Below are 27,309 nucleotides of genomic sequence, written 5' to 3' on the forward strand. Positions count from 1 at the left end.
GACTGCATGCTTTTTACTGGTACTGAGACAGTGGCTGAGTATGTTTGGAGGACTATGTCACATGTAGCTTTCACCAAAAAATTTGCCTGAATACAAGAGAAGAAAAGAAGAAGTTCATTAGGAGACCAACTTCATAGACCTTGTAAACAGTGCAATTTATATGAAAACAAAAGTAGTTCTCAAAATCAATAATGATCGCTGTCAACAAAATCATCACAATGTGCAATTCGGTAGCCTCTTTTAAGTGAGATCACAAAGAATTTTACAAATAATTGCAATTACACTTCAACAACTCCCTGTATAGCAGTGTGCACTTTAGCAGTCCCATACATTTTTATTTTCAAGTTGAGATCTTTCCTTTGAGAATCTTAAAACATTTTGTGTCATAAGAAGAACATAAACAGGATATTTGAATATAAAGGTTAAAGAATCAGTATTCTCAAGCTGCAGAGGATAGGCATTTATTTCTGAACAACACAACTTCTGACTGGCTTGCTAATAATATTTTTAAAAGTGTTCTGTTAATATAGGACACAGATCCATTTTCAGAAGTGAAAATTAGATTGGTATTACAGTATATTCACACACATTTACACCTCTATTCACTGAAAAGTCGCACTAGCCAACAAACCACAATACAAAATATTTTAAAACTTCAAAATATGGCCCTTTGGAACCTCAATCTAATTACAATTCAGTTCAACCAGGGCTTTTAATTATCTAAGTTACTTTTGAAAATTTAATATCTAATTCATTAATGCCCAGATGCTTACAATTATAAAGGCTTTTAAATCCCTTTAAGTGCCAGCTAAGAGCCCCGATACCTTTCAGACTCTGCACCTGGGGGTGCTGGTTGACAGTCAGCTGAACATGAGCCGACAGTGTGCCCAGGTGGCCAAGAAGGCCAATGGCATCCTGGCCAGTATCAGGAACAGTGTGGCCAGCAGGAGCAGGGAGGTCATTCTTCCCCTGTACTTGGCACTGGTGAGGCCACACCTTGAGTATTGTGTCCAATTCTGGGCCCCTCAGTTTAGGAGGGACATTGAAATGCTTGAGCGTGTCCAAAGGAGAGCAACAAGGCTGGTGAGGGGCTTGAAACACAAGCCATATGAGGAGCGACTGAGAGAGCTGGGATTGTTTAGCCTGGAGAAAAGGAGACTCAGAGGTGACCTTATCACTCTCTTCAACTTCCTGAAGGGTGGCTGTGGTGAGCTGGGGGTCAGTCTCTTTCTCCAGGCAACAACAGACAGAACAAGAGGACACAGTCTCAAACTGCGCCAAGGGAGATACAGGCTAGAATTAAGGAGGAAGTTTTTCACAGAAAGAGTGGTCAAATACTGGAATCATCTGCCCAGGGAGGTGGTGGAGTCACCATCCCTGGATGTGTTCAAAAAAGACTGGATGTGGCACTTAGTGCCATGACCTAGTTGAGCTGTTAGAACATGGATTGGACTCGATGATCTTAAAGGTCCCTTCCAACCTAGACATTCTGTGATTCTGTGATTCTGTGTCAAAATTGGAGACAGTTTTGGGGTGCATGACCCTTATAGAGGTATTTTATTCCTTGCTGGCTGCATTGTGTGAAAACGTACTCCACATCAATATATATCCATGAGATATTTTCAAGCAGAAAAGTGAAAGATATATCCTACACTGGCACTTTTTTCCCCATTCTAAAAATATCTAGACCTGCTTCAGGCTCTTGATTGTGTGGAAAACTCTACTATGTCTTCTGGATTTATAAAAAGATGAGGTTGAGAGCCCTTGTGTATTTAATCATACATGCAAAGAGTTAATTGGAACCATCTGTTTCTTCAGGACAGAGTTGAGTCTCGTGAATCTCCTAGTAGGAATCTCTCTTTCCCAGCTGACTTTCCTGAAGCAACTTTTTATATGGCATCAGACACAGGAAGAGAGTCCTATTTTTATATTTACATCAGCTGTTTTGAGACAGTCAAGAGCTAAAACACTTGCAGCAATGTTTGGAAGAGGAAAACATGACAAGGAAAGAATCAGAAAACATATGGGATTTGTTTGGAAGTTTAGAACTGCATGACTTTCAGCATCAACATTTTGTGCAAAGATGGCTAATTCTGCACAACTTCCAATATCATGGTTCTATGCAGCAGCGCAAAGAAAGAAAAGTTTTCCTTGTTTCTAAATAAAGAGATAAAAGTTACTTTTGTACTTAGATTGCTTCTCATGGCACATAACACAGCAGGAACAGGCATGTGCTTTTCACTTGTGCAATCTTACATATATAATATATCTGTTATATATTGTGTGATTGCTGTTGAAGTAAAAAAATCCACTCCTGTAAAGAGTGTGGCTGATGCAAGTAGTATCAGTGAATACTTGCCTTGTATTTTGCAGCAAATTCTGAGCCTAGTTTCCAGTACTGTGGCAGCTCTGGAATGATTGATAGTGTGCAGGAATATGCATATGCATATGTATATTTTCATATTCATGTAATCAGGATTTTGGTGGTTTTTTTGCTCCTGACTCGTATTTATAGTTTTTATTCTTATTAACAAATTTTGTGACAGTAAGATGTTAATTTGTATTAAAAGGGGAATTTTTTTTTGTTCTTTTATATTTCCAGAAATAAACAGACTTTCTTCCTCTGCAAGTGAAAACGTATCATAGTCTAAGGATATTTTTGTGTATATAGTAGGCCATCTCTATCAGTACCCAAGAAATGCAATCACTGGAGTTCATATTCTAGGGTAAATGGCATACAACCATGTTAAATGAGGGTGCTGCCTGAAGACAAGAGTTCTGGAGCTGTCTTCAAAGCTTGTACTGCTCATGCAGGTCTTAAATCAAAACTTTAACGTACTGCATATGGTGAGGCTGAAGCAATTCACAGCAACAGCGGGAGGTGTTAATGACAACTTCTATGTGTGATGTTTCAGTGTATTTCAGGACATAGAAGATAATTGATGCTTTGGGATCTCATGTATGTGTGACAAAATTAAGCTAATTATTCTTTGTAGCCTTTGAGATTTAATTCTTACAGGCAGGAGAATTCATGGAGCTTTGATTAAGACTTTAAAAAAGAGATAATTGATTAAGAGAGATTTTTTTAAAAATTTTGTCAAATAGAAAGAAGAAAGATATGTAGTACTTGACTCTCAGAAGGTAAAGAAAGAGTAACTAACTAATCAGACCTAAAAGTAAATATTTCTATTTGTTTCACAGATGTGATTAAGGTAATTCCAAAAGCCTACAAAATTCCCTGATCTTGCTAACAGCAATGAAAACAAAATCATTGGAAGAGACACTTTTTAGTGGCAGCAAGAAATATCCTGTTTTTCACTCACCCAGTAAACCAAATTTGGAGTTTATTTGTGAGGGTGGAAAAAAAGAAAAGTGAAATGTTTGTTTCTGAATTTATTTAATGTCAAATATGCTTCTTTTTCAAGCATATTTTTTGGTTATATTAGCTCCAATATTTTTTCACCTTGAGAACAGAGAATATATAGGATAGTCTTGTGAATTTCTCTTATCTGAGCCACTGTTTCCACAGATGAAAACAACAAACACGACAACATGTATTCATAATATAAACTCAATTCTGAACAGCAGACAGGGTTCTGGCTTACCTAGAAATAATGCACATGATGAGGGGAACCAAGGTATGGCTAGGGAATGGGAACATACCAGGTCCTATTTAGGTTTGGGGTCTTTGTGTCCTAGCAAAGTGATTCCTCAAGAAGAAAGGTTTGGAAGACACCTAAGGGACTCTTGACTCCAATCCCCAGACAACACAAACAAGTATATTTTAGATATTGTAAGTAGCTATGCCACTTACATTAGGCTTTTTTATTTTTCCTCCAAATGATTCCAGGATTAATAAATTTTGAAACTATCAGCTTATCAACTATGAACTGACAGTGATATGGAAGGGGTTTCACAGGGAGTAAAAAATGTTTTCTACTATAAAATTCAGTTGAAATGGACAGATGACATTGGGCTGATAACCCTTTCTCCATTCTGCCATCATTTAGTTAAATAAAACCAACTCAAATAATTGTTGTTTGTTTAGTGACAAGGAGGTGGCTAAATATATGTCTGTTGTTCTTTTAAAACAGCATCCAAGTTCACAGGAAAACATTGGAAATATTTTTTTTTTAGTTTAGAGACACCACCTTCTTTAGAGGACAGCAGGTAATTTTTAGACCCAGACTCCTCTTTCCTAAGTTAGTTACCTAAAGTGAATTTACATAGATTTTCAAAAGAATTGCTTGCCTTTTTGCGACAGCTCACTTCCCACAAGCCAAATGTAAAATTATTCTTTATGCTGGAGGGTCTATGTTTGGATGAGCTGATGGTCTGCCTGAGTGTTGCCTTTTCACTTGCCTAGCCTGGGTGGATAGCTGTGGACTGATTAAATGATCTCATTTCATTCCTGCTGTTGGCTCCTCTTCTTGCCATCTCCTTTTCCTTTTCTGTGTACAATGTTCTGTTCACTCCCACCTGTACTTGAGTAGAGTCCCCTTCCTCAAGGACAAAAGCAATATGTTTAACATCAGGCACTGCAAAGTGAGCATCTGGCAGTCAATAATTTTTTTCCTGGAAAATCAGGCCAGAAAGGACTCCATGTGTTAAGAGCCTTCCAAACCACTATTCATAGCTTCATAGGAAGGCTGCTTCTTGCTTCACAGACTTCTGGAGAGTCAGCAGTCAGACCAAATTGCAAACTTGGTGCTCTGAGAGTGTCACAGTTAAGCAGGCATGCCCAATAAGTGAAAATACTTTCTGATATGTGATATAGAAAAGATTTGAAAATGACAGCTGCCTTAATTGTGGAGTACTGTTCATGCATATGGATCCTTACACTGTCCACTCTTCCCTCTACTCAGAAACAGCCCAAGAGAGAGGGTACAAGGCCCGAGAAACTCATCAGAAATCTCATCAAAATATCCCAACCAATATCCTTAATTTATTAAAATTAACCCTTTAAAAATCAAACCCCTTTCTCCCAGATCAACTAGTAGCAAAATAAAATAGATACAATCATGTCCACACAAAGCAGTTAGAAAATCTGCTGCCAGTGACATTTTTCAGGCTTGAGGAAGTCTCCAAGCAGCAGTCATCTACAGTGCCTCTATGACTGCACTGTCTCTGTAGAAAAGCTTTTAGTAATATGTATTTCTTCCTCTCACAGGATCTTCAGATTCTTTTCATGCTAGCAAACTAGTTCCTTGCTGCCATCTAATCTTCAAATTTTTTCCTTATGGTGTAATTTGATTTTTCTTTACTCTGAAATAGGGAGTGGATTATTTGGTTCCTCTTTTCTATCTTCTTCTTTCTTCCTCAGGGCTATAATATCTGTCATGACTATAGAAAATTAAATTGAATAAGCACAGTATTTAGATTTTTTTTTAAAGAATCTAAAGGAGTATTAATGTGATGAAAGATAGGTTACATGAACTTCCTTAGAGAATGATGGTAAGACTTTGAATTTGACTCTGGGTTCTGTGGAAATGAAGAGAACTGAGTAGAAGATTCCTGTGCTTATTTTCCATACACAACACTGATGATTAAGAAAGCCATTTCACTCATGATGAGAGACCCATGCTAGTTCTGAAGCCCATTCTTGCAGCATGGGGGTCATTAAAGCATGAATCATCAACTAAAATGATGGAACAAAGTCTTCTGGACAGCCGTCAGGGTAATTTTTGCATTTGTATCGCTAGTAGCTGAGAGAAATTTGGGAAAAAATGGCAAAAATGCAAACATTTTTGGTTAATTAAATAATATTTATGAGATCTCTTTTTGTCAGAAACTGCTTTTTGTAATCAATAGAAATTAGTAAATAAATCTGTGTCTTTTCTAAACTGTTCTTGTCTCAAATTCATTCATTTGATGATTTAGTTTGAGCATTTGATGATTTGGCTTGATGGTGTGGCTCATATATTCCTACACCACTATATTAAAGCTTCCCAATGATTTTCTCTATTAAATTATTCTTTTACCATATTTTCTTCTTAATAAAACAATTTAACAAAAAATTATTGGTGTATGTTCTATGTACAAATTAAATATTATTAAAGATCTTATAAGAACACTTGTGAAACACATATATCAATGATAAAAGATGGCAAATTTTTCCACTGCTGTTAGGATTCATGAAGTACCTTGTTGGACACAGTGTTTTCAGAGAATTATTGAAACTATATTAGATTGCATGAAGCCTATATTAGCAGTATTTAACAAACTAATTGAAAGAGCATTTGGACTGATGAAACTGGATAATTACCAGCTGGCACTTATTCTCAAATATTGGCTGAAGTTTAAAAAAGACTTGTGGGTAGTAGTTTATGTCCATCTCAAAACAACCACTTTGCAGGGTCTCATTAGGTGACTTTAATTGCTAATTTATTTGCCTTAGGAAAAAAACAGTTTGTTACATTAAAGTAAAAAAGAACAAAGGCATTCTGAATTTTTTTTTTTTTTTTTGAAGTGAGAATATGCCTTTCAGTGTTACTGCAGCAGAATACTTTTACTAAAATTCTGGAATTTTGATTTCAAGCAGGTATTCACCTAACGGCTTTTTGTAGCTCACAGAGAATTGTCCCACCAGGTCTCTGTGGGTCTATAAAACAAAAGCTCATTAGCAAAGGACATGCTTTTGCTTTTCTAGCATATCTGACAACAAAGATGTGTATAAACATCCACCTTTTCAAAATGATGGGCATTTTATTTCCAATGATGTATACCAGTTGCAACATTATAATTTTCCATAAATAAAAGCAAATGTTTGTATTTGTGGTGATTTTTATTCAGCTAAGTACAGACTGGTGTGATATTGACTGCATGAACACTGAATATAGAAGCAGGGAATTTCCTTGGTCTGTAAAACATGCCCACCTGCAGCCTCTTCCTGTGATTGGAATAAACTATATTGTCTGTTTCACTGATTTTCAGCCATGCTAGTGTCTTTGCAAAACACTAGAAAGAAGGGAGATTGTAGACTTCAAATCCATTGAAGCAGAAGGCAATCTTTTAAAAGCTAACTGGTTACTCAAACTAACTGACAGACAATCTTGAAATTTAAAATACCTCGTAGGCATCATTGCATTCATGTGAATACAAAGAGATGAAGAGGAATATAATAGAGCTTGTGTCAATGTTGAACATTTAGAAACTTTCTGGCATCACCCATTGACAGTGAAGAAAATAAAGACATCGGAAAACGACATTTTCTGCCTAAGATTTAGTTTTATAAAAGAAATGGAAGCACAGAAAATAACTCATAAATGTCTACAAAGAAAATAGAAATGTATGTATGAATTGTCCCAGCAAAGAAGTATTTTAAATATGACTAATTTTTTTAATTACTAATGATTTCTTTAATAACAAGGTAGAAATTATTTAATAAAGATTTTTCATAAATAGTAAAGCCTCTCTCAAAGTATAATGATGTCATTTTTTAGATTAATAAGTGCTTTTCTTTGAAAAACTGTAAAATGTTTAACATCGGCATGATGGATCTCTACAGAAACTGCTGAGATGAAAGATACCAGAGTCTGTAGAATAGCAGAGCTATAGGACATTACTGTACCAAGATCTAAACCGTCTTTAAAGTGTGACCTACATGGATCCCTTAACATTGCAATGGGATTGTTGTCTATATCTGCAATAGTAATTTTATGGTATCACAATATCTCTGATTCAATTGGTCTACACTTCCTTTGAACTGAAGACAAAGCCAGCATTGAATTAGCTGTCACAATCAAATGTTTGTGAAATGATAAAAGCACATGTTCTTAATTGCAAATAATGAATGCTGATTAGCATAAAGTAAAAAGCTTCACTGTGAGGCATGACAGATTCATTGAATAGTCACAGTGAGGTCACCACAGTCTCAATAGAGCAGTCATCTTGTAGCAAGACTGAAAAATAAACTTGATGATTCTTTGACATGCTTTTCTTACAGCCTGCATTAATATCAAAAGAAGAAGTCAAACTTAAGTATTTCTTGGACTGTGTTGTAATGTCAGAAAATAGAAATTTAGTGGGGGACAAATTTAGGATGGGCAATTTTTCAAAACTACTTTGGAGTGTGAATATTTAACATCCATGCAATTACTTTTTTCTATAAAAAGGCACATTGGAACATTTTAAATATAATACTTAATGTTTTCTGCCTTCCATATTTGGTTATCAGTGAATTAACAGAGATCTTTCAGCACTGAAGCACTTATATTTGGTTTCTTCTGATATAGGTTCTCTGATGGACTAAACATAGTAGGAACAAATGCATCATTTTCCAGAAAAAGAAAAAAAAACAACAAAGCTTTATACTGTATCTATAGCATCAGTTCCATCTGTTTATAAGAAGACTCTGTGCCTTCAAGGTAAAAGTGAATGAATGTCTCTTTTTCCCCCAGTTTTTACTCCTTTCTCATGTCTGATTATTTTAATTTGATACTTAGATGGACTTTTTTTGGTTTTCACTACTCAAATCAATGACAGCTAAGTCCTATGAAGTTTGGCATCTGTATGTAATAGATGAATCATGAACACTGATGATGCCACAGATGCTGCTCTGAGGAGTTTATCTGCAGTAAGTGGAAATACTAGGAACGACCATGACAAAAATAGAAGGAAAGAAATGACAAGTTAGTGTTAATTAGATCATGCAATCAGCTAGTTATTGCATAGCACACTGGTTCCGTGCACTGTCCCCTAAGATAAACTCTGAGTAAACAAAATGTAGGAAAGGGAAATCTTTTCCAGATGGCTGATAAAATTAGCTGAAAATTATAGTAAAAGTGCTTTGGTATTTACAGGGTGGGGTTGGGGTTTGTGGTTGTTATATTTGGTTTTAACATTATTTTATATATCTATGAAAACAGTATTCCCAAAGTGTGTATGATCTTATGATCTGAGCAATGTTGGCAACTAGTGTCTTTTTTTTTTTCTTTTTTTTCTGAGGTGTAGTCTGTTGCTGACATTCAAGAGACCAGGATAAAAAAAAAAAACAACAATCTTAGTACTTTTCTGGTACACTGTACAGTCTTGAGAAACTGGACTGAAATATTATCATGAGAGAAACTTCACCTGTTCTTTACTCAAATATATTTGTTGTTTGGAATGATGTTAGCAATTAGCATGAATAACAGCTGGCCTGGTTTTTGCTCATAAGAAATCATTTGTAGCTGTCTCATGTGAAGAAGCACAGCTACTTTGAATACCTGGAAACATTATGCATTATATTCCTTTTACTTGAACAGTTCAACATGACTCACGGAATGAAATTTCCAGCCCGATGATAAGACTCACATCATGTGAGCGCCTGAATGATTCATTTAAGATGGAATTTTCTAGGTAAAGCTTTCAGATAAGTCAGAGTTTATTGCTTCTATTAGCTGAAGTCAAAGTAAAAAATCCAGGAGACAGATAGATAGATAGATAGATAGATAGATAGATAGATAGATAGATAGATAGATAGATAGATGATAGATAGATAGAAGATAGTAGATAGATAGATAGATAGATAGATAGATAGATGAGAAAAATTATGTTTTTCTCTGATCATCATTCCCAATCTATGCTGTACTGTATAAATATAAACTAACCGTTGAGACCACCATCAACCTTTACAGAACAGATCTGAACATTATAATTCTCCTGAATGTATAATGTTCAGATCTTCTGACAATTGCTGATTATAATTCAGGAGAATTATGTCCCTTCCAAATATTCTTATTGGTATTCTTATGTCCCTTACAAGCGAGTTTTGTTCAGATTGTAAAACCCCAGTACGCTTGAAAACTTGGAATAATGTGTTTCTGAAGGCACACTGATTTGAAAGGCACCTGGAGATAGTATCTAATGGGATGTACAAATGAAAGTTTCAGTCCCTGTTTAACAGCAAAGAAACAGAAAAATCAATAGAAAAGGCCAACCTTCTACAAACTACTTTGGGAGAAAGTGTTTTAGTTGTAGACCTTTTCCATCAATGCTTATTTTCCTGTGCCATCAGTTTTAAGAATTCACAGCATTTGGTCTCTGATTTACTGACTATGTCACTGATGCTTTTCAAACATCTTTTCCACACTGCCTCTCATTTTCTGAATCACAAAATCTCAATTTATCTTTGTTAATGATATTTATAAATCTCTAAGAGGTTTGATATGTGCACAGCATATTCATATCAACTCTGCATGCAGATATTCAGTTCTGAGTGAAAATAAACAGTGTCCTAGGTAGGAATTGTATTTTTTCCTCAATAACTTAAACAGTGGATAGGATTCATTTTTTCCACTTTCCTAAACAGCCAAAATTGTTCAGTTGGGAAGACAGGTGTGAATAACATGCATATGTATTTGTGCACATAAGTAATGTATATCCATATACACGTGCATTGTTATGCATGCAACAAGAAAATGTTATTTTTAAAGAAATACAAAAGAAAAATGTTCAGAGAGGTTAAACTGCAAAATTGAGTGTGAACTCCAACTAGATCATCAGTGGTACTCACTATGAATGGAAACTTTGCTTAATAATTTACTTTTATACAATTTTATTTAATCAGTTAAAAAAAAAGTCTAAGAATTATTGTTGTCTATGCAGGTTGTTCCTTAAACAAACAATAGTTTATCAAATAAAGGCTCCAGATCTGTGGGGAGGAAACTACCCAGTCTTTTAAATATTACAGTTCATATTATGGAGTCATTCTACAGTGACTCTGAGTTGATGTGACTCCTGAAAGAGTGAAAAAGTCAATGTGAGTGAGGGTTTCTATTAATCCATTTTTATAGTGATAGTCTGAGAATTTGAAGTCTTTTTTAAATGTCCAGAGGCCAGTAGGTTGCTTGTATGCCTGAGATCAGGTTGATCTCAGGCACCCACTTTAGACATCTGCAATATAAATACCTCTTTTTGACAAATTTTTCTCTACTTCTTGTATAGATGGTGGAAAGAAACTAGAAATTTTGTGATAGAAATTGTCTAAAGAAGACTTCTGCATTAGGTCAGGCAAGGTCTCTTCTAGATTTCTGAAGACACTTGTTTTCTTTCTCTCTTAAACTTCCTGCTCAGGCTTACAGTAGATGTTCTTGATTCTCCAGGTTTATGCAGAGGATCAAGGGCTTCATATTCAAGCAAGCAATCTGAATTTAATATTTTTCTGTTCATCAGTGCCTGATCTCTGCCATCATTGGTATATCTCTGGAAAATTATATCTACTCATATTTCTTCAAGAATTATTCTGTTCACAACTGTCCCAGTAACAAAAAAACAATTTGGCACACTCAATTACACTATGTCTTACTTTAAAATGATCAGAAATTTGAAGAGTTTGTGGAGGATGTCTGATATAAACTGCATATATTGATGTTGCCTGTAAAAACTGGAGGGTAGAATGAATTTTGAAGGTGTCTTTTCAACTTGATTTTATTACTAATGTGAGGCTATACAGTTAATACATACAGTAATAAATCAAAGCTACTAGGAATTGCCAACCAAATAGAATTTTTTCTGCACATCATTATGTATTGATGTATATAACTGACAAATAAAAATCACAATTTCAAAAGGCAAGAAGAGGCAATCAAATATTGAAGAAAAAAAATTTATGGTGTCTCCTATTACTATTCGAATAGAAAAGAAGTTTTCTCTCCTAGGGAAAGCTGAGCTATTTCTAGCTTTATTCATTTTAAAAATTCTGCTATAAGTTAGGAGATGTGTATAACAAATACAAGGACAAGATTGTCATTTATGTCATGTACCATAAGCATTGCCTAGGTACTGGTTAGAAAGCACTTCTTGTTTCAGTGGAAAATAAGAATATTGGCATTATTTATACAGGTTCTTGATTCACTGGCACTTGCAACTTATTGTCAAATCCTACCTGCAGTGTGTATAAGAGTAAACAAATACTCTTCAGACATGAATATTCAAGCAATTAACAGGTGAAGTTCAGTCATCTAAATTATTGAGGAAAATATTGCAATTCTGACCCAAGATGAGAGCATTTTACTTTTCACTGAGGGAGCGTACGGGGATTATCAGATTAGACAAATAAGGTCTTGATGTGCAAATTTAGGCAGACAAATAATTATCTGCCTAATTACATAAATTAGGTAGTCACTCTCCTAAGTGACTTCACATAATTGTAAGGTTTCTAGAGATATCTGTCGATTATTTACTCAAGCATTCAAATTTAATACAGTCATTTTGATTCTTGAGGTTTGAATCAAAACACTTGCATTGCTTGCGAGAATTTTCTCTCTCTCTCCACTGCACCATTTTAAAGGGTTCTTTTGACACTGCCATTTCATAGTTTGCATTTCTTTTATTTTAGAAAACAGTTCAAGTGATCTGAAACTGAGACCTTCATTGTACAGTTGGATAAATGTGACAAGTGTGATTGATGTAATTCATTGCTGTTTATTAAACTCTTAGAGGACTTAAAATGAGGTAGATTTTTTTGCAGCTACCAAAGCAGAGATTAGCCTCATATTGGACTATGTAAGGGAAGACTGCTTGATCAGAAAGGTTGGCATGAAGGTGTTATAATTTTTTTTTGGTATGAAAATTCTTAATAAGTTTTTATTAGGTTTTATGGATGGCTTTATAATATACATTGTAGAAAAAGGACTTATGGAGGAAGATGAATTAGGGATGGAGATGCTCTCACAGACCACTGCCACAGGTGCTATGGATATAGGAACTTCTGGAAGAGTCACAGGGATACTTATGGGAAGAGACAAAGAGGAAACCAAGCTCTCGGGCTGGCAGAGGCAGAAGGTCACAACTACAGCACACAGACCATACTCCACAGGTTCACCAGCACACACTCAGATTCCTTAAGCACCAGCACAGCCCCTCTCTCTGCCCTGCCCCAACATTCCTGCCTGGATTCTGGTCCCTCCTTATCCTCTCCATAAGTGGGTCCCTGACTCACTGTCTGGTCCCCCTGGGTACACAATGCAGATTCTGGCAGAGTAGATTTCAACCCCTAGCAAATTGTATTTTATGTAAAAAGTATCACGGTCCAGGAAGTATAAAACTGGATCTTGGTCAGAATTACTTCAGTTGCTTCAGAAACATTCATTTTTATGTAACACTGGGTAAAAATTTAACAACAATAACGAAAACCAGTGGATTACTGAATAACCTTACTGGGTTACACACTCTTCCCTTGTCCCTGTGAATTTGGGAGACATCTGCAGAAGTAGGGCTCCATGGCAAGGGAGTACAAGCTGAGACTGTCCTGTGGAGTCTGAGCATGGTGGGCAGAGCCCAGGGCTCGTTAGAGGGTCCATAGGCAGCCCCCAACATGGTCAGTGGTGAAACAAGTCCAATGTGCAATCAAGAGATCCAGTGAAGAGCAGGAGGAAATGGTGACACAGCCAGGGAGGTGTGTCACCACATTGCACAGCCAATGTGCAATCAAGAGATCCAGTGAAGAGCAGGAGGAAATGGTGACACAGCCAGGGCTGGAGACAGGTACACCTATATTGTAGCTCAGGTTTGGGCACCTACACTGTAGGTTTGGATGCCCAGATTTGGGTTTGTATGTCCCCCCTGGGTCCATGGACAGAAGTAGGGAGAGGTTCTGGGGAGACTGGGGAGGGCTACAAAGACCTAGTTGTATCCTGATGGAATCTGTGACCACTTTCTGTAGAGTAGCTCAGTATCAAGTGGGAATGAACAATAGTGTGGTCACAAAAGAGCTGAAGGTCTGGTGAATAAAGAAATATTTTATGAAGTGGTCAACACATCTTGAATTTCTTTAAGTTGAGAAAATTAATGCTTCAAATTCTTAAGCTAAACTCTTAATGAAATTTTTTTTTTGGGGTTTGGTATGTAGTCTCAGTTGTCCAGCAATTTTTCTGTGAGTTTTCCATGCTTTAACCTCAGCCAGGCACCAAGTGCAGCTGCTTGCTCAGTCCCCCACCAGCATGACTGGGGAAAGAACTGAAAGAGTAAAAGGTAGAAAGCTTGTGGGCTGGGATAAAGACAGTGAACAGGGAAAAGCAAAAAGCACACACATGAGCAAAGAAAAATGAGGAATTAATTCACTGCTTCCCACAGGCAGGCAAGTGTTCAGCCATCTCCAGGAGAGCAGGGCCGCATCACATGGAACTGTTGCTTGGGAAGAAAAGTGGCTTCTTTACAGATGTCCTCCCTTCCTCCTTCTTCACCCCACTTTATATGCTGACCATGATGTCATATGGTCTGGAATATACCTTTGGTCCCTTTGGGTCACCTGTCCTGGCTGTGTCTTGTCCCAGCCCCCCATACACACCCAACCCCCCTTGGCATTGCCAGTGTGGCAGTACCAACAGCAGAAAGGGCCTTGGCTCTGTGTAAACTCTGCTCAGCAATAACAAAACCATCTCTGTATTATCAACCCTGCATGTAACACACATCTGAAACACAGGCCTATACCAGCCACTGTGAAAAAAGTTAACTCTACATCAGCTAAAACCAGCATAGATTTTTAGAGAAAATTTACTTTCCCTAGCTATGCACAGCCATGCTGACTTTTCAGCCAAGTAACGAGTTTTTGAAATATCTATTTTCCCACTACAGTGGCCTGGAAGAGGTAGGTGCCCTCCAAAGAGGATCCAGGATGAGGAACTTGGGCACAATTGCTTGTCAGGTCAGTGTAGGAGATTTCCTTTGCTGGGTCTAGTTCCTAGTCTGTCATGGTCTGTGTTTAACATTCCACAAATTCCTTCAGTATAGAATTATTTGGAAGATTCTCTGTCTTATCTGTACAGATTTTATTTTCCTTTTTAGAAAAATCCCTTTGATTTTAAATAGCCCACCCCTTTTCTCCGTCTTATTTCTGATCTTTTAAAAAAAGTCATATTTTTCTATTAAATTGCTTCACTCTATGAAAGCACATACCCCCTGAAGGGATTATGGCCCAAGGAAAGTCTGTGCTGGAGAAAGTACATCTCAAAGGATCTGTTGCTCTAGATAAGTCCATGCCACAGCAGGTACATCCCGAAGTGTCTGTCAGTGGCCCTGAATTAATTCACTGCACAGCAGGTGCTGATGATGCTGTGGTCCTTGGATAAGGCCACACTGGAGCAGCTACACCCCTGAGAGGTGGTGGTCTACAGATGAGGTCACTCTGGAGCAGGAGCGAGGGGAAGAGTTCACTGCTGACCCAGAGGGATCAGGCATGAAGCCTGTAGTGGATATACCTTTAAATTGTTCTAAGCCATGATTTGAGATGCATTTTACAGGAAGTACTACAGGAAGAACCACCTGAATGAGTGGAGGATGAGCATGACAGGAAGCAGGACAAGCGCAGTAATGACCCAAGCTGAGTGTGAAGGGTGGTGGGGGTTAATGAGGATGTACTGGATATTGCCTTACCTATTAAAGCACCTTTATTTCAACTCATGCAGTTTTGGACTTTTACCCTTCTGATTATCTTCTCCAAGCCACTGGCAGGAGGTGAGTGTGCTGTGGAGAACTGAGCTGCCCACCAGGGTTAAGCTACAAGAACAGGAAAGAACTGAACTCAGCTCTATATAAGCTGCACTGTGAAGAGTGTGCAGTGGTGCACTCAAGACTTATCCAAGAGAAGGTAGTTCTGTTATTTATGCAGCTGAACAACTCCCAATTTCTGTGATTCACAGTATTCTGACGCAGGACATACCTTGCCAACAAATTCCTGAGCAAATATATTGGCAGCTGAACAACAAACATTTACAGTTTTGCTGAATTCCCAGTTTGTAACTCTAACTAGTAAAAGAAGAAACATATACCCGGAGATTAAACTTTATTTCCTGTGCAATTGTGTTGAAATACTGCTTTTTGCATTGTGCTTTACAGAATTTTTAGCAGTTTTTATTCCACAGTACTAATGAATACAGTATTAAATGACTATGAAAAGAAAGATGAATCTGTTATAAACAATTTATGCATTCAGAGCCATTTAAATGTACTATCAGTACACTTTTAATTCACATAAATCCCTTATAAAAGAGCCCTGAGATAATTTCTGCTCATTTGTGAAGACATATACCTACTTAATCATCTGTTGTGACTTCTTTTGAAGTAATGTTAGTTTTTCATTAGCAGCTAATTTCTTTAGACCTAGAATTACTCAAGAGATGATTATATAAAAGTCAGACTCCCTCACAGTTGAAAGACAGTGCATTGGCAATTAAATCTCTACTCTCAGGCCTATTCTTGTATCTTAAAATGAAAACAATGAGACTATCTCCTACTTCACTGAATGCTGCACTCAGCAGAGATATTTCTGGGGCTTCCATGAGCTGATAACACAAGTGTGAAACAGAAATTAATCTCTTGTCATTCCACTAAACACATACATTGAAAATAACTGTTTCTGGATATCTGTGTCTCTCATTCCTTTTATAGCTGTCAATGGAGAGAAACAGGCACCTACAGAACATTTTTTTCCTTACAGCTGAATTAAAGAAGTTTAAGGAGTACTGAGTACTGATCAGACTAAAATTTTAAATTCCTTTCTGTCTTTGCCTTGAACCTCTATCTTGCCTGCACAGCTCTGCTATGTGAGGAGTAAACCCTGAGAAGTATTGATGTGGGCTGCTTGATGCCACTCAGGATTACTGCCCAGACTTTTATTCAACAGTAAAAACATTGACATAGACTGGAGTTAATCTCATCCTAAAGCAGATGTTTAACTGCAGGTAAGTGGGTTTAGCACAAGTGTATCTCTGCCATTTTCTCTTCTGTACAGCCAAACAGGACCACAGGGTGACATGACACATTTCCAGATGTGAAAAAGTCTTCTAAGGACTTATAAGTATGCACTTAGGAATATATCCAGTTTTCCTAGGTTTATTGAGTTAAATCCTATTTTGTTTCTTCTTTCAGTGTCAAACTTCACTTCCTTACTAAGTGAATAGTAGCTCTTTATCTTGTTTGTTAATCTTATTTATCTTTATCTTGTTTGCATTGAAGCATCTTTATTTAGGTTGGGAAAAATCTAAACAAAATATTTTTTTCCATTTAAAAAAAAATAAATTATGTTACAAAATTTTTCTATCAGATTGGCAATTTTTTATGGACAATTTTTCTTTTTGCTATAGTAACTCATGATCTTATTTGCAAAAGGTTAAGTATAATCTATAAAATCATAGAACAGCAGAATGCTACGGAGTGAAGGGGCCTTATAGATAATCTAATCCAAGCCCCCACCCGTGGGCAGGGGCACCTTCCACCAGACCAGGCTGTTCAAAGCACCACCCAAGCTGTCCTTGAACACTTCCAGGGGTGGGGAATCCACAGCTTCTCTGGGCATCCCATGCCAGTTTTTCACCATCCTCACAGTAAAAAATCTCATCCTAATATCTAATTTAAATCTATTCTTTCAGATTTAAGCCATTCTGCCTTGTTCTATCACTTCATGCACTTGTAAAAAGTCCCTTTCCATCTCTCTTGCAGCAGCCCCTTTAAGGCACTGGAAGGTGCTGTAAGGTGTCTGTGGAGCCTTCTCTTCCCCAAGCTGAACAGCTCCAACCCTCTCAGTCTGTCTTTGTGAGCAGAGCTGCTCCAGCTCTCTAGAAGCTTGTCTTCATGGCCCTCCTTCAGGCTCACTTCAACAGGACCATGTTCCTGTTAGCTGGAGAGCCCCAGAGCTGGACAGAATACTCAGGTGGGGTCTCAGCAGAGCAGAGAGGCCCTTTTGGGCACAGCACTTTTGGAGGCAGCCCAAGACATATTTGGATTTCTGGGCTGCAGGTGCAGAGTGCCAGGTCATGTTGAGAAAATCTTAAAGCTAATACAGGAGGAACTGATTGAGTTGTTCAGGCATGTATGAGCAAAAGTGGGAGGGTGAGGAGGGACATTCACTATAAAATTCTTAAGACCTAGGGCCCATTCATAAATTCAAAAAGTGTATCCCACTTAAAGAGAAAAGTGAATTGCAGTACTTCAGGAATAGAACAGAAATATTGACTGGGAATTCTTTTCAGAAGTAACCTTCATATCCTTTGCACTGTGGTCGCTTAATATTAGCTGCAATAAATCACACTCATTTTCTTCAGTTCCAAAAGAAGCACTATTTTAAATAAGCCCTCATTTAATATTGGTCTTCAATTCATTCAGAAGTCTGCAGTGCAGCTTGCTTAGTTTTGTCTGCAAAAGATAATTACAAGGATGTGAATCACTATGTTTTCAGCTGAGTCAACCACCCAAACTAATAAGCCTTTAAGACATCCTCATGAGCAGATTTTTAATATCTGGATACAGCTAATAGATGTGTAGCATTTCTGTCAGATGAGGAAAACCAAAGCTGCTGCTTTGCACAGGCATTTCTTTTGTTTTTGTTTCCACCACCCTGAATATTAAGAAGACAACCTTGGTCATCTGTTCCAGCTATGTTGAGTTACAAAGCAGCATGGAAAGAACAGTATGGACTAATGAGACTTTGAAATCCTTTCATGCTTTTCTGAGTTGTTAATACCCCAGCCATGACCTATCATGAATTAAATTAACCTTAAGTCTGTCAGATAAATCCTATCCTGTTGTTTGTTCCTGGAAGAGCACTCTGTGCTAGACACTGAAAGCTGTGAAATAAATGCTTATGAACTGAGCCAAATTTTCTCTAATTTTGGGCAGCTTTGTCATAATGAAGTAGCAAGAGACAGAGCCCCAGATGAGAACGATTAGAAATTCACAATGCAGATATTCACATCTGATATATTTTTTTTCCAGTGCAAATACTATTGCTATTTTTGAGGTTATTTTAGACAGGTTTCAGGAAATTAACTTCCTTTTATACTCTGCAAAAGTGTTTTGCTTGCTTGAGTGGTAAAGAGAAGCATGTACTATTCACAGTATACTTTTTGTGTGAATTCATGAAGGATGTAATTACAGGGATTTTCTGTGTTTAGACAGGCAACAGATTCACTATAAAAACCAAAAAAAAACAACTTCTGAGCTCTTCATCTTCAGGACCATCCTCACTGCTGAAGTTAGGGAAAACTTACTTAATTTGTCTATTTTGCTTGAAGGTCAGTATGGGATAAACCTCACTGATGGTAAATAGTTGTCCACTAGGAAAGTGTCACAAACAGGTCATGGCTACCACAGTAAGTCCTGGCCTAACAGCAAACCTGCAATTTTGTAGGAGAAGGAAAAGCGACAAGCTGGGATTTATTCCATATCACTACACAAATGGTGTGTGTCTGGAAAATGTCTGTGGAAAAATGATCCACCAGTGTGCATTACTTGGATATTGGTGGCTGGGCCAGGTGGTAAGGCACTTGCCATGGAAAGATGCAATCTGATTTCAGGTTCTTATTCTGACTAATCTAGAGAAAGGATCTGAAACCTTTGGGCATACACTATTCAGGATAGAAATCTGCTCAATTCTTCCAGGAAAGCTCCTCAGCATTCTTTATATAATTATGCATAAACACTGAACCAAGAAGAAAAAGAAAGAAAGGTAAAAATCTTGGTAGTTAGCATGTGCAATCACACTGTGAGGGGAATAGACTTTCTCTGATTTCAAATAAGTGTCCCGGGACAAAAATGGAACTGGAGTTTTTTGGGTTTCAGCTCATGTCTGTACTATAAGAAAGTTGGTTCTTTTTTCTTTTTGACATGCTTCATCAAAGTGAAACTTTCTGGCAAAATATTTCTTAAAAAAATTCTCTACTTGTTTGACACTAAGTGACCTTAAGCACTCAAATGTACTAAAGTATGCTTTAACCCAGTACTTGGGATTCTTCCAAAGACCATTGAATCATGGAATGGTTTGGTTTGGAATGAACCCTAAAGACCATATTTTTCCCATCCCCTTGCCACAGGCAGGGACACCTTCAGTTAGACCAGGTTGCTCGGAGACCCATCCAACCTGGCCTTGAGCGCTTCCAGGGATGGGGCATCCACACTTCTCTGGGCCACCTGTGCCAGTGCCTCACTGCCCTCAGAGTAAAGAATTTCTTCCTGATATCTGAACCCACTCTTAGTTTAAAGCCTTTCCTCCTTGTCCTATCATTACATGCCCTTGTACAAGTCTGTATTTCTCCAAGACTGCTTGCCACTCCTTCCATTTTGTGTTGGAGTTTGTCCAGGATCTCCTTGCTGATTCACACAGCCCTCTTAGTGTTTTTGCTTGACTTTCTCTTCACTGGAATACATCACTGCTGAGCTTAGAGGAGGTGATCCCTGAATATCAACCAGCTTTCTGGTGCCACTCTTCCCTCCAGGACTTTATCCCATGGTTCTCTAACAAGCAGAGCAGGTCCCTGAAGATGCCAAGGTTTTCTCTCACAAAGGCCAGGGTAGGGAGCTTGCTGTTCATATTCTGTAACTCCTCTTTTTAATTTCCCACACTACATGTGTCTGCACAGAGACATTTATGGTGCGTTCCCGATGAAGGCGACTCACTGGCTGGAGTGGCTGGAATTCCTTTGTGAAGCTCTCCAGGTGTTGTGCTGCTGACCTGTGATCCCTCTTCAGGCTCTGGGCATCTCTTGCTGTCCCTGGCATCAAACTGCTATCAGTGGGATGGCCTGCCCAGTGAGTAGGAAATGTGTACTGGAGGTGAACCATTTTTATTTACAGCTGTAAAATGAGGGTTTTATGATTTTCTGCCAAATCTATTATATCAGGAGCACTTCCCCAGACACTGGGAAAGATTTGTGGGCATATTTGAGGTTAAATATTCACTGTCAAATGAAAATAGGATGGAAACAGAGAGACCCCTGATCTGCAACTGCCTTGGATCCTTTCAAGTGGCTATTTCTTACAAAGATCATGTGTAGGTGGAGCAATCACTAAGCTGGCCTGAGTCATTCAATTGCACTTGCATCAGTTTCTGGCTCTCCTTTAATTAATGCAACAAAGGTAACCCTCGAGCAATAATGGTTATAAAACCTGGAATCTTCTTTGAAGATTGGTTAAGTTGGTGGAGATTTATGAAACTCAGTACAGAAGGAATATTTATTAAAGATTAGATCTAAGGTGCCTAAACCCTAGAGAAAAAGCCAGAAGATTAATCTTTTAAGTTCAATCATCTCTGTTAGCATATGTTTTCATTACTTCTCAGTGCCAGCTGTGTTTAGAAACTTACTAAGTTCTTTTCAAAAGTCTCTTATGTGCTTTGGTTCAATAGTTCATTTTTCAGTCATCCTTTCCATTTTTCTTTTGGGGGGTTTCTCTAATTATAGAATCAGTCTTTGGATTTTTATGTTCTTTGTCTATGATGAGAACATTTCTCAAATCATTTTTAGACTTCTCTTGATCATATTAAAAGACTTAATTAAAATCACTAGTCATTGTAAGATGGATTTATCTCAAACTTTTCAATAATGTCTATTCAGAAGAACTTTCATATGATTGCATGTTATCTGTCAGCTAGGTATCAATTTGTCTGAAGAAGAAAAAATATTTTCTTAAATTAAAGCAAAACCCATTTGTAGCTATCAAGCCATATTGTTTTACAACCCTAACCAGACATTACTGCTATCAGGCTTCTTTTCTCTGAAGTACCTTTGCTAGAAGAGAAGTAAACACTTTCACACTTGGAAGTTCTTAGAGCTGGGTAATTTCCTATTCACATACTACATGCCCATCACTGAGAGGTTATAAAGTTCAGACTATTAGTACTTGTTCTCTATGAAAGATTTAACAGAAGACAGAGATAAAAGTAAAAAACTTTTTTTTTCCTTGGCTCAAAAGCAAAGTGTAGTCAATTTTTCTTAATCTTTCTCTAACACACTTGTAATTTTTTAAATTTGAGTCTTATTATGAGAAGGAGAAAATCACAATCCTGACTTCATTCTTGTCTTTGGGCAAAACCCCAAGCTATTTTAAATTAATAAGCACAGATGCTTCAAATATGTCCAAAAGGTTTTCCTGAAGAATACACATCCAGCACCTGTTGGGTTCTTCTATGCCTTTGGACTCCTGCAGTAGTTTTTAACTACTTTTTGCTGAATTTCCCCTTGGTGAAAATGTAAAATCAAAATAGTTTTGCCTGTGGAACACTGAGCTTCCTCTTGTCAGGGATTTTATATGAGGCACTGGAGATACACATGGAGGTGTACTGCTCTAATCTGACAAGTTCCATAAAAAGGGAAGAATTGGAAGGTACATGACTTAATTGTTAATACTGACTAAAATAACCCTAAAGCAGCTCTATTTTTATCAGAAGTCAAACCAGACCAAAAGATAATCAGAATGTAATGGTGAGCTTGAACTTTAAAGAGCTGAATTAGCAGTGTTATGATGCATTTCTGGAGGTTTCTTAACTGTTTTCCTTGAAGGTTTTTTTTTTTTTTTTTTTGGTATTTTTCTAAGATAAATATTTTTTCTCCAAATTGAAAACACCTTTTAAAACTTGTAAACAGAGTTTATCTGAGCATTTTTGGTGTACAATCTAGTCAACGGACTGTGGAACATTCAAATATTAAATACTAGTACAGTGTATTTCCTTACACTTTCCCAGACCAGAATCTAGTAAAGTATACATTTGCATCCACCTCAAAAATATGAACTATCTTCTAGATCAAACTGTTATTTTTCATAATTTTTTGTTCATAGCCAGAAAACAATTTGAAACAGAAGAGCGTTGGGGTGACCTGCGTTCTCTAATTCCATATGTTTATGGGTCTTTTCATACAGGATTGCATTTCCATGGAAATAAAGTAATAGAATATAATACAGGAAGGAAGTATTTCAAATCATTGTATATCCACTAGGACACCGAGGCAGGTGAACTTAGTTGGTATCCACACGTTTTCAGTCCTAGCAGAAGTGTAGTGTAATTTCAAGAGAACAGAGCATTCTGACACAGGAGAGGTTTTTGGTATTTTGGGGCTCTGGGTTTTTTTGTGGCAAGACCAGAATTCTTGGAAGAACAGAATTCTTGGAAGGCAATGTTGTAGAGGCAAATCTCCTTAGGTTCCATCATGCCAAAAATTCAGAGCAAATTCCCTAATTATTCTGTAGTAGATGGATACCCCAGCTATGCTGTAAGCTGATAGGGACACTCTGCATGTGTCTAGCCAGTTGGATCCTTTATGGTGTCTAGGCACAAGGATACCCTTTTTTTTAGCAGGATCCCAAAAGGGCTTTGATAAGAATGCGTCTCAACACTCAGCTCAGATAAACTGTCAGTGCTTCCAAAGATGTGCAGTGTCAGTACTTCATATCCTGAAGGGAACTTTTGCCAATGGCTTTATCAAACTCAAGCACAAGATCAGAATTTTTTTTCTGGCACAGTGTTGTATTTACACTTCCAAGCTGAGTTTAAGGTGCATAATAAGCACTTGCCTTCTCTCTCTCATAATATGGATATTTCTGCAGTTGAATAAAAAAGGGTCAGAAGGGAAGTCAAGGAATAAATGTAATAAAGTTCAGGGAAGGGCTGCAACCCAACCTTTTGCGTGTCATCCTTGGAGATTGGTTAAGTTTATTTTGAGGTGGAGCCATAAATAGGGATTTTCCTTTTGGTTTTGTCAGTTCAATACCTGAATCCTGAAATAACACTGTAACAACAACCACCTTGTTGCCCTAAGGTTCTGTTGGCTTGAAATTTATCTAATAAGTTTTTGTGGACAACACATTATTGGAGATTTCAGCTTCTTATATCACAACTAATATTGTTTTAAACATAATGCTAGGAAAAATATTATAGTATAATAACAGCATGCTTCCAGTTATTTTTCAGAGAAAGTCAATGTTTTATTTAGCAATTAGAATTTGCATGGTTTGCATGAGATTTTTTAAGCAGTACTTTGGAGGAAAAATTTATTTTCTTATTCAGTGGTTTTATAACTTCAGTAAGAGTTAATCTATAAACTATAATGTGTTTACTCTAAATGTAATATAAATATTTACTGGTATTCTAGTAAACCATAACATTAATCATTTTATGTCTTTTAAATGATAATTTATTCTACAGTTAAAGGGACTATAACATCCTTAGAACTCAAACAATAACAAATATCAATGTGTTTTATTTTTGCATGAAACATTTACCAAATATTCATGATAACATTCAAGCATGTGTCCAAAATGATTGCCTTTAGGTTTTCACTGTGAAAAAATGACAAAGTATCTGAAGATCTGGAACCTGTGCACTTGCAAATTAACTGAGAAAGAACGGTTAAATTTTTTCTTTAGCATGTAGAATTTAAGTATGCCAAAACTTCACAATAAAATGAAATAATGCAATTTTATTTATTAATAAAATTTTAATGGTTTTCCATAACCTACACTTGGATGAATCAGCAATACAGCTTTGGTTATATGGCTCATTGAATGTGAGAACACAGACTTAGGGTGGAAAGGTTTACATAAGATCCACACAGAATTACATAAATTAGGAATGTTTTGTAATTTATGAGGAGTTACAGTTATTTGGCAATGGAGGCCCATCCTGGGGTTTATATCTCTAGAACCCAATATTTCTCTTACCTGTCCAAAATTAAAGAGCATAATTTGGCTTTGAGATGACATGCCTTGCAGTTGTGGCTACTGTGAGATACCTCTCATGGTAGGATCATAATTTATGTTTAGAAGAATTAAAATAAGTGTTCTGATTGCACTTAACTCTCTCCAAAAGCTGAAAATCAGGACTTGAATGGATAGCAAACACTGTAAAGGAAATGCCAGAGCAAAGACACATGGTTTATATCTGGAAAGTTACAACTCCCCTATTATTTTATAACTCCAAATGGAACAATTCAAAATTAAGGGTAAAAAAAGAAAATTATCTGCCAAGATATGTCAGATTTTTTTCCATGACAGGAGTGGAAATAGGTCCCTGACTCAACTGTTGCAAAAGACACATAATTAATAAATTACATAAAGCATGTCATTAACAAATCAGTGTAACTTCCTCACAAGTTTGTGATCTTTAAAGAAATTAAAAGTTAAACAGTGCATAATAATTACAGTTAACTACGACTCTATATGCAAATAAGCTGTTTTTAAGGTAAATAAACTCTAAATGTTCTAGACCAGATTTCAACTGAAATTGAACTTAGCACTCATCATGGTATTCACAACATTGTGGTTGATTTAGTTTTTTATTTATCTCAGGAAATGCTGATAGATAGATTCTGCTAGAGAATTAAAATGCCCTTCAATATTACAATAGATTTCTAACTAAAAGGCAGCCTGACTTGATTAACAATGCCTGTTACAATAAACAAAATCTTGATACATTCTGAATATTTAAGTCCTGAAAGTTATTTCAAGTGATGACTGGGGTGTGTGAACAACATCCTCATACAAAGAAATTCACTCAATGTATTAATTACAAGAATAAAGAACATTTTAAACATTCATGAAAGGAGAGAGCAGTAGATAAGGACAACCTCTGTTGCTGAAACCATTAACTCAGAGTTTCATGCATATAAAGAAAATGTTAACTTAGAATTTCATGTAAATAGAGAACTAGCTGTGAACTATAAATGAAGCCTGTGCTGAAGGGTAATGCTTTCAGATAGACACAATGGTACAGAAGAAGAGTCATCAATCACCCCTAGTATATTTAGCATTTAAAGCCTTTATGGGTGATCTGGAAAGACACTAAATGTCATGCCATCAAAATAATGGATGATGAAAATTTGCCAACTTTTTTCGAAATAGCAAAGGAGTACTGAAGGATGTAAACAGAAAATACAAACAGTGAATAAAAGACATCTGAGTTTGCTTTTCAGATATTCAGTGTCTCTGAAACTTTTGGCTGGACTTGACTTTTGAATGACACCTTTCTCAGCTATGTTCTTATACAAATTAGAAGAAATTATTACATGCTCAGTAATGTGTGACACCATAAGAGGATGTAATGGACATTATCCAAATAGTCTTCTAAACACTGCATTTTCTCTCTTGTTCAGTAAAATCCATGGCATAAGTATCTTTTTAGGTATTTTGCTTTAAACATTGTCATATAGGACTGATTATATTAGTACAGACTCTTTGAAGGTGGGCAAACAAACAGAGGAAAGGAAAATTTAGTAGGAAGCAGTTCAACAAAAATTTGTAAAAAGTGGCTTTTATCAGCAGTTAGGTAAATTTACTTTTGAAACTACAAGAAGTTGGAAGTTCACTAAGAATAATAAATATAAAGCAGTGCAGCAGTTGCTGATCTTTAGGAATAGCGATAATTTCAATTTAAGCAGTGCATGATAGTTATATTTAACTGATACTCTGTAACAAGCAATTTTTAGGATAAATAAACCTGTTATATATTAAATGCTTATGATTATTTTTCTAATATTCTTACCATGCAAATTTTTACAGTTTTGCTTTAATACCATATTCAGTGCATTACATGTTTGATCACTTGAGTATCCTCAAAATCAATAGAATCTTAAAAAGATGCCAAGACCCATCTGCGATGACCTGATTAGAAGGGCAGGCTTTAGCTGACAGGCAATTGGGCGTACATGCCAATTCTTTAATTTCATTTTACTCCCATTTAAGTCAACTACCCAAGTAGAGGACCTTTTGTTACATTTACAGGGTATTTTACACATGTTCTCCTCTGGTTTAAAATATATCTGGATATTGAAATATTTTCCCGTAGATTCAATCAAAACAAATACTAAATCAAGAATTTGGTCTGACAAGGAAATACAATCATAACACAGCCAAATGCACATGGCTAATAACTGGAATCAGGTGATATTTAATAACATTTTATTTATGGGTTATGAGAGAATTGTGCTAGATATTTCCACCAGTTGCCTTCTTCAGATGGTCATGAAAAGAACCCATGGAATAAGTGCCACTGAAAACCTGTAGCCTGTCAAGAAAACTGGATGAATTAAGACTTTTTAAGGATCAGCACTTTGAATTAGGTTTGTTTGGGGATGTTTTTTTTGCATTCAGGAGGTCTTAGATTTTATATTTACAGGTGAAGTTACCATGCAGTCACTGGTAACCCACAAACTAAAGTTCTCTGTTAAATTTTTATGGGGGAAAAAGAGGATGCTGTATTTACAAAGAAAACATATCTGTAAACATTAAAGTTTATGTCTCATTAATTTCCTCCCCTGCCCAAAGTGTAGTGCAGAGTTGTCTGTCATTGTACAGGCTTGAAAAATTCAGCTACAGGAAGAAGGCTTTGCTTAGGTATCACAGAATCACATATTCACCTGGTTGGAAGAGACTTTCAAGATCACTGAGTCCAACCCATCCCTTAACACCTCAACTGAGCCATGGCACAGAGTGCCACATTCAGTCTTTTTTTAAACACATCTAGGGATGATGACTCCATCACCTCCCCAAGCAAATGTGTAAACATGCATATGAAAACCATGGACTTCACAGAAGACACACTCTAATTGGTATCATGGTTTTCTTTTA

The 27,309-nt window shown here is 36.8% G+C and overlaps 1 pseudogene; it reads left to right on the forward strand.

Moving 5' to 3' along the window:
* The first annotated feature begins 909 nt into the window (after positions 1 to 909).
* LOC127059784 (uncharacterized) lies at positions 910 to 12,828 on the forward strand (annotated as a pseudogene).
* The last annotated feature ends 14,481 nt before the right edge of the window (positions 12,829 to 27,309 follow it).

The sequence above is a fragment of the Serinus canaria genome, chromosome 1 (genome assembly GCF_022539315.1).
Source record: "Serinus canaria isolate serCan28SL12 chromosome 1, serCan2020, whole genome shotgun sequence".
Taxonomy (NCBI): domain Eukaryota; kingdom Metazoa; phylum Chordata; class Aves; order Passeriformes; family Fringillidae; genus Serinus; species Serinus canaria.